Source organism: Petaurus breviceps, unplaced genomic scaffold, assembly GCF_028583685.1.
Source record: "Petaurus breviceps papuanus isolate PSGF00001 unplaced genomic scaffold, PetGlider_PUasm1.0 355, whole genome shotgun sequence".
NCBI lineage: Eukaryota > Metazoa > Chordata > Mammalia > Diprotodontia > Petauridae > Petaurus > Petaurus breviceps.
Genome location: NW_027186289.1, coordinates 2,454,373 through 2,469,515, shown reverse-complemented (window position 1 = coordinate 2,469,515; position 15,143 = coordinate 2,454,373). Strand labels below are relative to the sequence as shown.

At 41.8% G+C, this 15,143-nt stretch overlaps 1 protein-coding gene and 1 pseudogene across 1 annotated transcript in view; one reads left to right on the top strand and one right to left on the bottom strand.

Moving 5' to 3' along the window:
- The window catches only part of LOC138168156 (zinc finger protein ZFP2-like), a 283,080-nt gene that overhangs the window by 167,236 nt on the left and 100,701 nt on the right, over positions 1-15,143 (top strand). The gene's annotated exons all lie outside the window — the stretch shown is intronic.
- The window catches only part of LOC138168144 (zinc finger protein 420-like), a 27,454-nt pseudogene continuing 16,399 nt past the window's right edge, over positions 4,089-15,143 (bottom strand).

Below are 15,143 nucleotides of genomic sequence, written 5' to 3'. Positions count from 1 at the left end.
GGGGGGGGGGGGGGGGGGGGGGGGGGGGGGGGGGGGGGGGGAACGGGACGGTGCATACAGAGGGTACTGTAATGTAGCGTGTAGCACAGGGGATCACCTTCACTACAGTAGCAACCTCAATAGAGCTTATTTTCGAGGGAGGGCTTATTTTAGAGGAATCATATACAGTAAGGGGAGGGCTTATTTTCGGGATAGGTCTTATTATCAGGGAAACACGGTATTTACATTCACTCTGAGCCAGAAGCAGGATCTCCCTCAGCCCCCACCATGCTTATGGTTGGTCCTGTTTCCTGAAGGACACCATGACATCAGGAAGATGATGCCTTGACTTGCAACTGAATTGGATTTAAGTGAGGGAAGGCTGTGCCACATCACCAACCTCACGTTCTCCTCCAGAGCCCTCTGGGTCTAGTGGCCAGACAGAAATCAGGACAGCTGGAGATGGCCAAGTCCCCTGAAGGCTATTAATGGGCCAAAGACCTGTCCACCTATGGTGCACCTAAGTGCTCAGGGCTGACAGGGCACTGTGGATCAGAGATAAACCCATGATCCTGGGGAGTTGGGATGAACACTTCCATAGCATTCTCAAGAGACCACCCTCAACCCCTGCTGAAGCTATTGTTCATTCACCTCAAATTCTAGGCAAACCCTCTCAAGCCATTCACCAAATGATAAGCATCCCTGCAGTGCACAATCCTTCTTACCAAAAAGGGATGCTATAAATATTTTAGAACATGTAGGTTCTTTACCTTTTCCCCCAATCATCTTTGGAAATACACCTAGCAGGAGTATTGCTGAGTCAAAGGTTATTGGCAGTTTAACAATTTTGGGCATTTGAACTCAGGTCCTCCTGACTCCAGGCCCCCTGCTCTATTCTCTGCTCCAACTAGAAGCCCCCTAAGAGAGAATCTCCCAGCACAAGTGTTTATCCAACAGGTGGGCATGGCTGACCACAGCAATGGCTAGAGGGGTTAGAAAAAAGCCAAAGGTGCTAGGGCTTCAGCCATAAGGAGACCCATCGCTTACAGGTGGCTGAAGGAGACCTGATTTGCAGTTGGTGGAAAAGGAAGGGAAGGGGGTGAGAGGAGAGACAATCTAATACTGGGACTTGTTCTTTTACTTTTTGAGGCAAATAGTGATTAGGTGACTGGCTCAAGGTCACACATAGTGTCTCAGGCCATTGTGAACTCACATCCTCCTGGTTCTAAGCCGTGGCTGTGTCCACTGCACTGCCCAGCTGCCTCCCAAAGAGGTGGGTGGTTTTTGTTTGAGCATTTACCTATGAAAGGGAGGAAAGAGGATAGCTTATGGATGAGAGAGTTAAAGGGAGTTTCTAAGGTGGGGAAGATGTGGGTATTTCATATTTTGAGTTAGAACTTCAGGGAACTAAGTGCTAAAAACCACCATTTTGAATTTCCTGGGCAAAAACACTGGACTGATTTTGCATTTCTTTCTCTAGCTACTTCTACAGATGAAGAAACTGAGGTAAGCAGAGTTAAGTGACTTGCTCAGGGTCACACCACTAGTAAGTGGTCTGCCATTAGATTTGAACTCAGGAAGGTGAGTCTTCCACACCAGGGGCTCCATCCACTTGACGAACTGAAAAGAAAAGACCTGAGTTCAGATTCCACTAACACACTGTTATGCTCCCTCTGAGCAAGTGACTTGACTCCTCTATAATAATATGGCCTTTGTCACAGAAACCAAGGCTTTTGGAAACCCTATGCCCAGTATAAAAGGGGTGCTCAGTCATCTAATCCCACCCCCTAACTCCAAATTGGAAAATAAAGCCATTAGACTGAATACACCTGAGCTGCAGAGCTCTCTACCCTGCTTTTATTATGCCCCCTGCAGGCACAGCCTCCACTCACCTCCCCCATCCTCAAACAGAAAACTATCCCCAAGCTCTGCTCTCTCCAGCCTGGAAGGCTCTGCCCTCCTCCCCTCAGCCTTGGCATCCTTCAAGAGGGCCCTCAAACCCTCCCTTCTTGAGGCCTGCCCTGGTTTCTTCCTCCATCCCCAGCTGCTGGTGCCTTCCTCTCAGAGATTACCTTCCATGGGTCTCCATGAAGCTCAACAAGCTTCATCTAAGGAATTCTTTACTTGTTATGGAGAGCCACAATCAAAGTCAGGAAGGATTAGGTCAGAGCCCTGCCTCAGACCAGGCTGGCAGACATCTTCAGAAAGTCACTGAGAAGAGACTAATGGCCTAGAATATTTCCAGGATCCAGGCTGGCTCTGATATTCAAAGACCTGGGACCATCTCCCAGTAGACAGGACCCTCCACCCCCAGCTCATTCCATTAGAGGGCAAGGACTGTTTTTTTCTCTCTCCAGGAATTAAGTGGCAAAGACTGGAACTTTTTAAGAGCCTGGGAATGAGGAAGAAATCAGTGGGGTTATGGAGCAGAGAGAAGTAAAAACCTGGGATTGGGGATGAGTGGGGACTAGGGAAGAATGTAGGACAAGGAGATGGTTGGTGCTGAAGCTCAGACAAATTCCTGCTTTTACTATGCCATCTTGGCTCTGCCCCCTCCTGGAGGTTTCACTCACAAGCCCCTCCAGCTCTCAGCTGACCCTCTACTCTGACCACTGACCTTCCTGGCCCCTTTAAGTCGCAGCTACAATCCCCCCCTTCTACCCAAACCTCCAAGCCCTCTTCTTCCCTCAGTCAGTTATTCCCCATTTATCCCACAAGTGCTTCTCTTGGAATTTTTTTCTGTATAGTCTCCCCCTTGTGACTGGGAGTTCCCTGAGGGCAGGGACTGTCTTTGGCCTCTTTCTGAATCCCAGGTGCTGAGCACTGGGCCTGGCATATTGTTGCTGGTCAGTCCTATTTGACTCTCCATTACCCTGTGAACCACAGCTCCCCAATACTGTCCATAGGGTTTTCTTGGCAACTATTCTGGGGTGGTTTCCACTTCCTTCTCCAGTGGATTAAGGACAACAGAGTTAAGTGACTTGCCCAGGGTCACACAGCTAGTAAGGATAGGGCAGGAAAGACATGGGCAGGAGCTTCTGATGACAAGTTAGGGATTCAAGAGATGGATTATCAGTGAAGAAAAGCATGGCCTTCCTCTAGGGATTGTGCATCTATAATGGTAATGGGATTTGAAGATCTTCCATGCCCCTTGAGCTTGCTGACAGAGCAGGAAGGAGTCAGAGCCCAGTAGGAGCAGGGATAGAGCCAGCCTGATGACTGGAAGCAGCAGCTGTGCTTTTTTTTCCCCCCAGCCAGCCAGAATTTCTGCTAAGGACTGGGGGAGAGGGGGGAACAGGGTGGGGCAGAGCTGCCAGGAGTGACCTTCTTACAGGCTGAGCAGTTACTGTGAGTGAGGAGGATCTTTGCCTGAAGCAGCCTCTTCTGTTTTAAAGGCTTGAGAATGTGGATGTTTCTTGTATTAACTATGTGTGCCAACTCCATGACTACTGTGATGGCTTTGACATTCTGGTTTGGGAACTGTTTTCTGGTATCTGAATAAGGGTTCTCAATATGTCCCCCATGTAGAGAGCCTGTTACATTTTGTGATTAATATCAGCATATTTATAGTTATCAAAGGGATGGTGAATACTGCATTGTTGATACAGTATGCTATGAAGAAATATACTGCAATGAAGAATCATGACTCAGAACACCTAAGCAAAAGGGAAATTTTGTCAATTCTTGGGAATCTAAAAATCAGGAAAACTGTAATAAATTCTTTAATTTCTCAGAAGATCAATAATAGAAAAAAGGAAGCTAAAAGAAAATACAGATTGCAAATACAAGATAAATCAGAGGTCTTGGGTAAAATTCAAAATGACAAAAAAGTGAAGAGATTTTTATCTCCATGACAAAGAATTCCTCTAAAATGACAGAACTTCTAAAAAAGTAAATCATATTTTGCTAAAAATGGAAGAAAATTCAATGGAAAAACATCGAATGCCAAGTGCATGGGCAGAACACGTGCTCTACAAGCTGGATAAATAGATGAGCCCTCCCAAGTAACAAAGGCTTTACAGATGTTCCCACTCTCCTGTGTGATATCCATCCGTCTGCTTCTTGACTCCACATTGTCAATGTTCTCCAGTTCTAGGGGCATGCTGCAATAATTTATTTTTCAATAATAGTGTCAGTGTCTCTCTTATGCATTAGCTCAACCTTCAACCCCAGCTCATAAAATATTAATTTTTACTGAACAAAGGTCCCTCCTTACCTCTCAAAATTACTTATATTTCTCCATAATTAAATAATACAATGAATGTATTTCTTCAACAATTCCAAGCAATCATAAAGCGATGGCAGCAGGTGCCTTTGCCCAGGACACATCACCCCAGTGTCCTCTGAAGCCCTCAGCATGAGAACAGAGAACTGTTCTTCACTTGGCTGGAAACAGCCTCATTCCCCTTAGTTGAGGGTGAATTTTGCCTCCAACAGTTGTTGGATATTGAATGGATGGAAAGGTTAATGAATACTGCATGAAATTGAACCAACATTGCTAAGGACTGATTACTGACACATGAACACAATAACTATATCCTGCCCTCACATATGCTGAATCAACCTCCTTGGGCTTCTCCCCAGTGTGAACGCCCTAATATAAAACAAGGCTAGAGGTGAGTCTGAAAGCCTTTCCACATTGACTATATCCACAAGCCTTCTCTCAGGCATGGAGTTTCTGATGTCTAGCAAGACTACAACTCCGTGGGAAAGCCTTTCCACATTGATTACATCCATAAGGCTTCTCTCCAGTGTGGATTCTCTGATGAGTAGCAAGATTGGAGATCTGTGTGAAAGCCATTCCACACTGATTACATGCAAATGATTTCTCTCCAGTGTGGATTCTCTTATGTACAGCAAGATTGGAGATCTGTCTGAAAGCCTTTCCACATTCATTGCATTCATAGGGTTTCTCTCCAGTGTGAATTCTCTGATGTTTGGCAAGAGTGGAGCTCTGTGTGAAAGCCTTTCCACACTGATTACATCCATAAGGTTTCTCTCCACGGTGGATTTTCTGATGTGTAGTAAGATTGCTCTTATATGTGTAAGCCATTCCACACTGATTACAGATGTAAGGTTTCTCTCCAGTGTGGATACTTTGATGTTTAGCAAGATAGTCCTTCTTTGTGAAAGCCTTTCCACATTCATTACATGCATAAGGCTTTTTTCCACTGTGGATTTTCTGATGTGCTGTAAGACCAGACCTCTGTCTGAAAGTTTTTCCACATTGATTACACACATAAGGTTTTTCTCCAGTGTGCATTCTCTGATGTACAGCAAGACTGCCCTTCTCTGTGAAAGCCTTTCCACAGTGACTACATCCATAAGGCTTCTCTCCAGTATGGATTTTCTGATGTGCAGTAAGATTGGAGGTCTGTCTGAAAGTTTTTCCACACTGATTACATACATAAGGTTTCTCTCCAGTGTGGATCCTCTGATGTACAGCAAAATTGGCACTGTCTATGAAAGCCTTTCCACAGTGATTACATTCATAAGGTTTCTCTCCAGTGTGGATTTTCAGATGTACAGCAAGATTACTTTTATGTGTGAAAGCTTTTCCACACTGAATACATTCAAAAGATTTCTCTCCAGTGTGGATTCTCTGATGTGTAGTAAGACTGCCAGTCCGTGAAAAAGTTTTTCCACATTCCTTACATTCATAAGGTTTCTCTCCAGTGTGGATTCTCTGATGTACAGTAAGACTGGATCTCTCTGTGAAAGCTTTTCCACACTCATTACATTTAAAAGATTTCTCTCCAGTGTGGATTCTCTGATGTGTATTAAGACTGCAGCTCTGTGTAAAAGTTTTGCCACACTGCTTACATTGATAAGGTTTCTCTCCAGTGTGGATTCTCTGATGTGCAGTAAGACTGCAGCTCTGTATAAACGTCTTACCACACTCATTACATTTATAAGGTTTCTCTCCAGTGTGGATTCTCTGATGTGTAGTAAGATAACTTTTATTTGTGAAAGCCTTTCCACATTGATTACATTCAAAAGGTTTCTCTCCAGTGTGGATTTTTTTATGTGTAACAAGATGGCCAATCTGTTTGAAAGTCTTTCCACACTGGTTGCATTCATAAGGTTTCTCTCCAGTGTGGATTCTCTGATGTATAATAAGACTAGATCTCTGCATGAAAGCTTTTCCACACTGATTACATTCAATGAGTTTTTCTCCAGTGTGGATTCTCTCAAGGTCAATAAGGAGAGTTCTGGAGCACACAGCCTTCCCACATTCGTTATGTCCATAAAACTTCTCCCCAGCATGAATCTTCTGGGGTCTGTTAAGAACTGAGTTCCAACCAAAGGTCTTCTCACACTGAGGAGATGCATATCTTTTCCTTCCTGGGTGAAATAGAGACTGACAAGGAGGAGATGCCTGGTGGGATGAGGTGGCTTCTCCCCCATTATACTCATCAGGCTCCTCTCTAATGGGAATTTGCTGATGAGTAAGGAGCTTAGGGTTCTGACTCAAGGGCTTCCCACCTTTATTACTCCCAGAAAGCATTTCTCCAGTCTCACTTTTCTGATGTTTATTGAGGTCTGAACTCCAGCTCAGGGCCTTCTCCCACTGATTTCCTGGATACACGAGCATTCCAGGAGCCTTCGGCAGGGACTGAGAAAGCTTCACCTCTTCAGTAAAGCATTTCCTATATTCAGTATCTAAAAGACAGCCATTTCCTGAGGTCATTTTCATACAATGATTTGGGATTGAAAACTGTCTGAATCTCTTTCCAATTTCATCAAATTCACAATCACTTTTTGGAATTTTATCTATTTTGAAAATAAAGTCATAGATTTCTTTCAAACTGAAGTCACAGGGAGCATCATGCATGAGTCTTTGCAGATCACATTCTTCCACAAAAAATGCCAACTTTCTAGTTATTTCATTTACTTCAAACCTGGTCCCTACAGCTGAAGAAAACAAACAATCAAAAATATATATATATATGGAGAAAGAGAGACATTCATATACAACAAAAAGGAACATCCCCAAGGCAAGACACCAGAAGACACTGTCAGCAGCCCAGAGGACTCTCCATGGAAGGACAATTGGTTGCTCGCTTGGGGAGAACACTGAGCTAAAACATGAGCTTTTCAACAATCCAGCAGGAAAGGACTGATCAGTATTCAGAGATTTAAAATGCTAGTAAAAATCTAAATTGATTTTGATGGAAATCAAAGGTAAATTCAGAAGGTACTAAATAAAAAATGAAAACAGGCCTACCAGTAGGTAGCTTCATTCATCTCTAAGAAAGCCGTGTTCAACTCCACCAAACTTTAAATGAAAGCAAAGCTTAGAGAGATTCAGGATTCTTGGCTCAGTAAGAAGGCAGATGAAATTCAGTTTTGTTCTGATAGGAACAATCCAAATTATTTTATGATGCCCTGAAGGCTGTGTGGTTTGTCCTTCAGTTCTCATAGAGGACCATGGCACCAGGAAGAAGATGCCATGACTGGCACTTGAACTGGACTTAAGTGAAGGAGAACTGTGCAAAGTCACCAAGGTCACTTTCTCCTCCAGAGCCATCTGGGACCAGTGACCAGACAGAGATCAGGACAGCTGGAGATGGCCAAGGACGCAGTGCAACATCTTGGCCTTTTTAAGCTAATGTCTTTCCAGCTTCTCACTGTGACTGAGGCAGTGCTCATTCAGTGATGAGGCTGTTTAAGATGGGAGTCAAGAGAGAGCCCCTTTAAGAAAAAAATAAAAATAAAAAGTTTGCTGGGAAGATCCTCAGGGTCACTGGCCTAAGGAGCAGCAGTTGCTATTTACATTCACTCTGAGCCAGAAGCAGGATCTCCCTCAGCCCCCACCATGCTTATGGTTGGTCCTGTTTCCTGAAGGACACCATGACATCAGGAAGATGATGCCTTGACTTGCAACTGAATTGGATTTAAGTGAGGGAAGGCTGTGCCACATCACCAACCTCACGTTCTCCTCCAGAGCCCTCTGGGTCTAGTGGCCAGACAGAAATCAGGACAGCTGGAGATGGCCAAGTCCCCTGAAGGCTATTAATGGGCCAAAGACCTGTCCACCTATGGTGCACCTAAGTGCTCAGGGCTGACAGGGCACTGTGGATCAGAGATAAACCCATGATCCTGGGGAGTTGGGATGAACACTTCCATAGCATTCTCAAGAGACCACCCTCAACCCCTGCTGAAGCTATTGTTCATTCACCTCAAATTCTAGGCAAACCCTCTCAAGCCATTCACCAAATGGTAAGCATCCCTGCAGTGCACAATCCTTCTTACAAAAAGAGAGAAGCTATAAATATTTTAGAACATGTAGGTTCTTTACCTTTTCCCCCAATCATCTTTGGAAACACACCTAGCAGTGGTATTGCTGAATCAGAGGGTATTGGCAGTTTAATAACTTTGGGTGTAATTCCAGCTTCCTCCCCAAAATGGTTGGATCAGTTCACAATTCCACCAACCATGAATTGTTATCTCAATTTTTCCACATCCTCTCCAACATCTGTCACTTTCCCTTTCAATCATTTTAGCCTAATAGATTCCATATCCTTTGTCCATTTCTCAAATGGAGAGTTATGTTTTTATAGATATTTCAAAAGATCTTTATATATTTGAGACATGAGAACTTCATCTGAAAAACTGCATAGAAAATCCCACCTACCTCCAATTTTCTATTTTCCTTCTGATCTTGGTTACATTACTTATATTTAGACAAAACCTTTTCAACTTAATGTATTCAAAATTGTCCTTGTCACACCTCATTGTCTTCCAGGTCTCGTTTATTCATAAATTGCTCAACTGTCCACAAATCTAATAATTAACACGTTCCATAATCTTCATATTTCTTACACTATTTCTCTTTAGATATAGCTCATGTATCCATTTTGATCTTAATAAACTGTAAAATGTTGGCTGATGCCCAATTTCTACCATACTTCTTTCCAGCTTTCCAAACAATTTTTTCCCAAATAATGAATTCTTATCTCAAAATCTTAAGTCTTCACACTTCTCAAATAGATGGTTACCCTATTTTATTTACTGCTGTAAATTGTACATCTACCCTATTCCACTGATGTACCTTCCTATTTCTGAACCAGCACAAGAGTTTCAATAATTACTGCTTTATATTATAGTTTAAGATCAGGTCCTGTTAAGTTTCTTTCCTTTACATTATTTTTCATTAGTTGCTTTCATATTCTTGACCTTTTGTTCTTTCAAATGAATCTTGTTATTACTTTTTCAAACTCAATAAAATAAGGTTTTGGTAATTTCACTGGGAAGGAACTGAAGGCATACATTAGTTTAGTTAAAATTGACACTCTCATTGTATTGGCCCTGCCAGCCCAGGAACAATTGGTATCTCTCCAGTTATTTCACTCTGCTTTGCTTTGTATAAGATGGTTTTTCTATTTGTGTTCATCTTGTTCCTGGTTTTGTTCTGGCAGCTGTACCCCCAGAACTTTATACTATTTGCAGCAGGGGTGGGGTACCGCTAGTGTCCAGGCCACATGTGTCCTTCTAGGTCCTTGGGTGCTGCCTTTTAATCGAATCTATGTTTTACATTACAAACCATTTTATTTATTTATTTTTTGCCTTTTTGGAGGGCAACTGGGGTTAAGTAACTTGCCCGACGTTATACGACTACTTTTTTTGTGTGGGTGTTAAGTGTCTGAGGCCGGAACCAAACTCGGGTCCTCCTGACTCCGGGGCCAGCGCTTTACTCACTATGCCACCTAGCCGCCCCTCAAACCATTTTATTAAGAGGATTTGTTCTGTGATGTTTGGATTTAGTGAAAGGGCCTGATCTAGGGTCACATGTGGCCTCAAGGCCACAGATTCCCTACACTGGTCTAGACTTATTTTAGATGGTATCTCTTACTATCTCTTCTTGCAGGGTTTTCTTGTTGATATATAATGATATGATTAATGTGAGTTTGCATTTTATCGTGCTACTTTGCTAAAATAATTGCTTCAATCAACTTTTTAGGTGATTTTTTGGGATTTTCTATGGATGTCATCATGTCATTCACAAAGAGAGACGAAAATGAGTGGGGGCAGAACCAAGATGGCTGAGTAAAAGTAGGGATATGCTTGAGTTCTTCCCCAAACCCCTCCAAATACCAATAAAAAATAACTGAAACAAATTCTAGAATTACAGAAACCCCAAAATGACAGAGTGAAGCAAGAGAAGACAGCCTGGAAGATAAGATGGGAAGAGTATATCGCACTGGATTGGGAGCAGAGTGCAGTCTGGCACGTGACGTGCCAGCATAGATAGGGCAGAAGCAGGTTTCAGGGCACTGAATCACTGGGAGCTCTGGGAGTTTCAAGACTTCTCAACACACAAATGCCAAAGACAGCATATAAGGCCAGTGGGAAAACTCTGTGGGACCTATGTGAAAAAGATCCAGCTACTGGTCCAGCTACTGTTGGGCCCCAATCTCAGGGTGGTTGAGGTGGTGGCAGCGGCAGCAGTGGTGGCCAAGAGATGTGGCTGCTTCCAGAGCTCTGGGCCAACAGATAGGGGGATCAAATCACTGATACAAAACCCCTGAAGCCTAGAACAGTACACCCACCCCCACTCTCACCCCTAGTAGAAGAAGAATGCTACTTTGGCAAAGAGTTAGAAAATTAATTATTTGGCTGGGAAGATGAGCAAACAGCATAAAAAAGAAGTCAGACTATAGAATCTGACTTTGGTGACAAAGATCAAAAAATATAACCAGAAGAAGACAACAAAGTCAAAGCTCCTACATCAAAAGCACTCAAGAAAAATATGAATTGGTCCCAGGCCATGGAAGAGCTCAAAAATGAATTTGAAAATCAAGTAAGAGAAGCAAAGGGAAAATTGGGGGAAAAAAATGACAGTGATGCAAGAAAATCATGAAAAAGGAGTCAACAGGGGTGGCTAGGTGGCACAGTGAATAGAGTCCTGGAGTGAGGAAGACCTGAGTTCAAATCTGGCCTCAGATACTTAACACAAAAATTAGCTTTGTGACCTTGGGCAAGTCATTTAACCCCAAATGCCCTGCCTTCCCCCCTCCAAAAAGAAAAAACACCACAAAAAAAACCCACCAAACCCCCCCCCCCAAAAAAAAACAAGGAGAAAATATTGCAAGCAGCCAAAAACAATTCAAGGATTGTGGAAATACAATCAGGATAACACAAGATCTAGCACCTTCTACATTGAGGGATCAGAGGGCTTGGAAAGACATTCCAGGATAACACAAGATCTAGCACCTTCTACATTGAGGAATCAGAGGGCTTGGAAAGACATTCCAGAGGTCAGAGGATCTAGGATTAAAACCAAGAATCATCTACCCAGTAAAACTGAGTATAATACTTCAGGGGGAAAAATGGACAGCCAATGAAATAGAGGATTTTCAAGCATCCTAGATGAAAAGACCAGAGCCAAAGAGAAAATCTGAATTTCAAATACAAGACTTAAGACAAGCATGAAAAGGTAAATAGGAAAGAAAAGCCATAAAGGACTTATTAAAGTTGAACTGTTTACATTCCTACATGGAAAGGTACTTGTAAATTATCAGACTTTTCTCATTATTAGGGTAGCTGGAGGAGACAGACAGACAGACAGATAGACAGACAGACAGACCAATAGATAGGTGACACAGGGTGAGTTGAACATGAAGGGATGATATCTAAAAAATAAAATTAAGGGGTGAGAGAGGAATATATTGGGAGGACAAAGCAAGAGACAGAATGCAATAAATTATCTATCTCACATAAAATTGGCAAGAAAAAGGTAAGAGGAGGGAGGTAAGAGAGAATGAGTGAACCTCACTCCCATTAGATTTGACCGAAGGAGGGAATAACATAAATGCTCAATTGGGTATGGAAATCTATTTTATCCTACAGGAAAGTAGGGGAGAAGTGGATAAGATAGGGGGAGAATGATAAAAGGAAGGGCACATTGGGAGAGGGGATAGTCAGAAGCAAACACTTTTGAAAAGGGAGAGGGTGAAAGGAGAAAATAGAATAAGTTGGGGGATGGGATAGAATGGAGGGAAATATAGTTAGTCTTTCACAATATGCCTATCATGGAAGTGTTTTGTGTAACTACACATGTATAACCTATTTCGAATTGCTTGCCTTCTCAATGATGCTGGCTGGGATGGGAAGAAAAGAGAAAATTTGGAACTCAAAAGTTTTAAAAACAAATGTTAAAAGTGTTTGTACATGCAACTGGGAAATAAGATATATAAGCATTATAGGAAAATAGAAGGCAAAGAGATAAGAGCAGAGGTGGGAGGGATAGAAGAGAGGGCAGCCTGGGAAGGAGTAATCAGAATGCATGCCAGCTCTGGGTGGGGGGAGGGGAAAGATAGGGAGAAAATTTCCAACTCAAAATCTTGTGGAAATGAATGTGGAAAAAAACTAAAAAGAAATTATTTAATAATAAAAAAAGAAATGAATGTTCTATTTTATAAAAAAATTATTCTTAAGTTATTGATATATTCATATGATTTTCATTATTTTTGTTAGTGTGTATATTTTCCTTAGGTAAACCATCCCTGCATTGCCGGTATAAATCCAAATTGGTCACAATGTACAGTCGTTGCAATATATTGTTGTAATCTCCTGGGTAGTATGTTATTTAGGATTTTGGCTCCCAAAGACATTTCTGAAATTGGTCCATACTGTTCTCTATTTTACTCTTCCTGATTTGAATATCAGCATCATATTTCTTTCATAAAAGGAGCTTGGTAATTCACCTTCTTTGCCTATTTTTCCAAATCATTTATTTAATACTAGAATCAGCTGACCCTTAAAATGTTTAGTAAAATTCCCTTGAAAATCCACCTGATCCTGTTGCTTTATTCTTAGGAAGTTCATTTGTGGCCAGTTCCATTTCTTTTTCAAAACAAAGCGATATAGATATTCTATTTTTTTCTGTCAATCACATGAGAATAAGGTTCCAGACATGCCGCAGCTCCACCTGCATCTGCTTCCTGTTTCACTCCTTCCTTTCTGTATAATAATCTCTCCGTTTTGCCTCTTCCCACCCAACTCTATTTTTTAGAATCAACCCATCATATTCAACTCAGCTTACAATTTTCTTTCAAGCTACCCAAGTAATGATTTTTTTTTTTTGCAGGGGGGAAGGCAGGGCAATTGGGCTTAAGCAATTTGCCCAAGGTCACACAGCTAGAATGATGATATTCGTAAGGGCACTGATTAAATTTTCATGTATAAAAAGTAAACAGTTTGACTTCATTGGATCCCTTATAATTGGTCTTTAATGTTTACCTTATGTTTCTCCTGGATCTTCCATGTCCAGTTTTCCATTGAGTTCTGTTCTTTTTCTCGTAAACAACTTAATGACTTTCCATTCATTAAATGTTTGGGTTTTTTTTTTTTTCCCATTCAGGATCATACTTGGCTTTGCTGAATGAGTTATTTTTGTTCAAAACCCCAGGTCCCTACATCTTTGAAATATAATGTCCCAATTACTACAGTCTCTTAATGTCCAAGCTGCCAGGTCCTCTGCTGCCTTGATTGTAGCTCCAGTATTGACATTGTTTTTCTTGTTGTTTCTAGAATTTTCTACTTAACTTGGGAACTTAGAACCTTGGCCATGTTACTCTAAGTTTTCGCTTTGTTATCACTTTCAGTGGGTGAATAGCGATTTTTTTTTCTATTTCCACCTTGCCACCTGTTCTAGAACTTCAGGACAATTTTCCTTAATAACGTCTTGAAATATTGTGCCCAGACCCTTTTTTGGACCATAGCTTTCAGGTAGTGTAACAATTCTGATACTGTGTCTCTGATCTATTCCCCATGTCATTCGTTTTCTCTAATGAGATCTTTGACATTTTCTTCTACTTTTTTGTTCTTTTTGATTTCAGTATTTCTCAACGCCTTACAATGTCCTTAGCTCCCTCTTACAAAATTCTAGATATTAAGAAGTTATTTTCCTTATGTTCTTGGAACTGTTTTTCCTAATGAGTTGACTTTCCATTCATTATTTTCTTGATTTCCTGGACTGCTGTTTTTTCTCCCCTCCCCGCTAAGTTTTCCTCAGTCCCGGATTTAATTTTTGAGGTGCTTTTTAAGTTCTTGAAGGACTCTTTTTGGATCTGTGACCATTTGACATTTCTCTGAAGCAGGAGTGTGTATTATTTTAAACTTTACTTTCTCCCTCTGAGAATGAGCCCAGATCTCATTTTTCAACAAACTGAAGGATAGTAAGTGATTTAACAGGAAAACGCTGAAAGCCAAGTACAAAGTGGATGGAAAGTTGGTATAGGTAAGTGACTGTGCACTTAATGAAGCTTCTGAGGCTGAGAGGCAACAGAGTATGGATCAATTTTCTCTTGCTTCTGTAAACTTTGACCTGACAACAGCAAGAAAAGAGAGGAAATGGTCCTTACCCAGGAACAGCAGATTCTGGACATTCTCCAGCATGACCTCCTTGTACAGATCTTTCTGAGAATGGTCCAAGAGGCCCCACTCCTCCTCGGTGAAGTCCACAGCCACATCCTGGAATGTCACCAACTCCTAAGCCATCAAAATCACATGAGTTAGAGCTGAAAGAGACTCCAAAATTCATCTAGTTCAACAACCATCAGATTAGATGAGGAAACTGATACATGGACAATGCATTTGCCTACAATTCATATAACCTTTATGAGTGTCAGAGCCAACAACTGAAACGTCATTAATATTTGAGAAAAGCAGTCACAAAAGCTGGAAAAAGGTCCCACCATAAACTGTTTCTCCCAAGAGAATTAGGGAGAGGGCACGTGTCCTGTCAGTGAGGTCTAAGAATCTGTGGGAAAAGAAAGTAATGTCAAATTCCTGCCCACCAAAAGTTTGTTCAGTAACATATGAAGAAAATATGGTGAAGACGTGGTGAAAAGCTGGTAAGTATTGTTTAGTCTTAGGGCAGGAGGTGGTGTAACATGAGACTGAGGAAAGAACAAAGAAAAAGGAATGATCTGGTAAATGTCCTCAGAGTCTGAAATTAATTCAGATTAAAGGATGAGGATTTTAAAGAGAGATCACTCACAATCTGTTCTCACTTGAGTGCAGAGACAGTTTCCAGCCAAGTGAAGAAGAGCTCTCCATTCTTCTCCTGAGGGTTTCAGAGGACACTGGCTGTGATGTGGCTTGGGCAGAGGCACCCGCTGCCATTGCTTTATGAGTGCTTGCAGGCTGTGATGTGT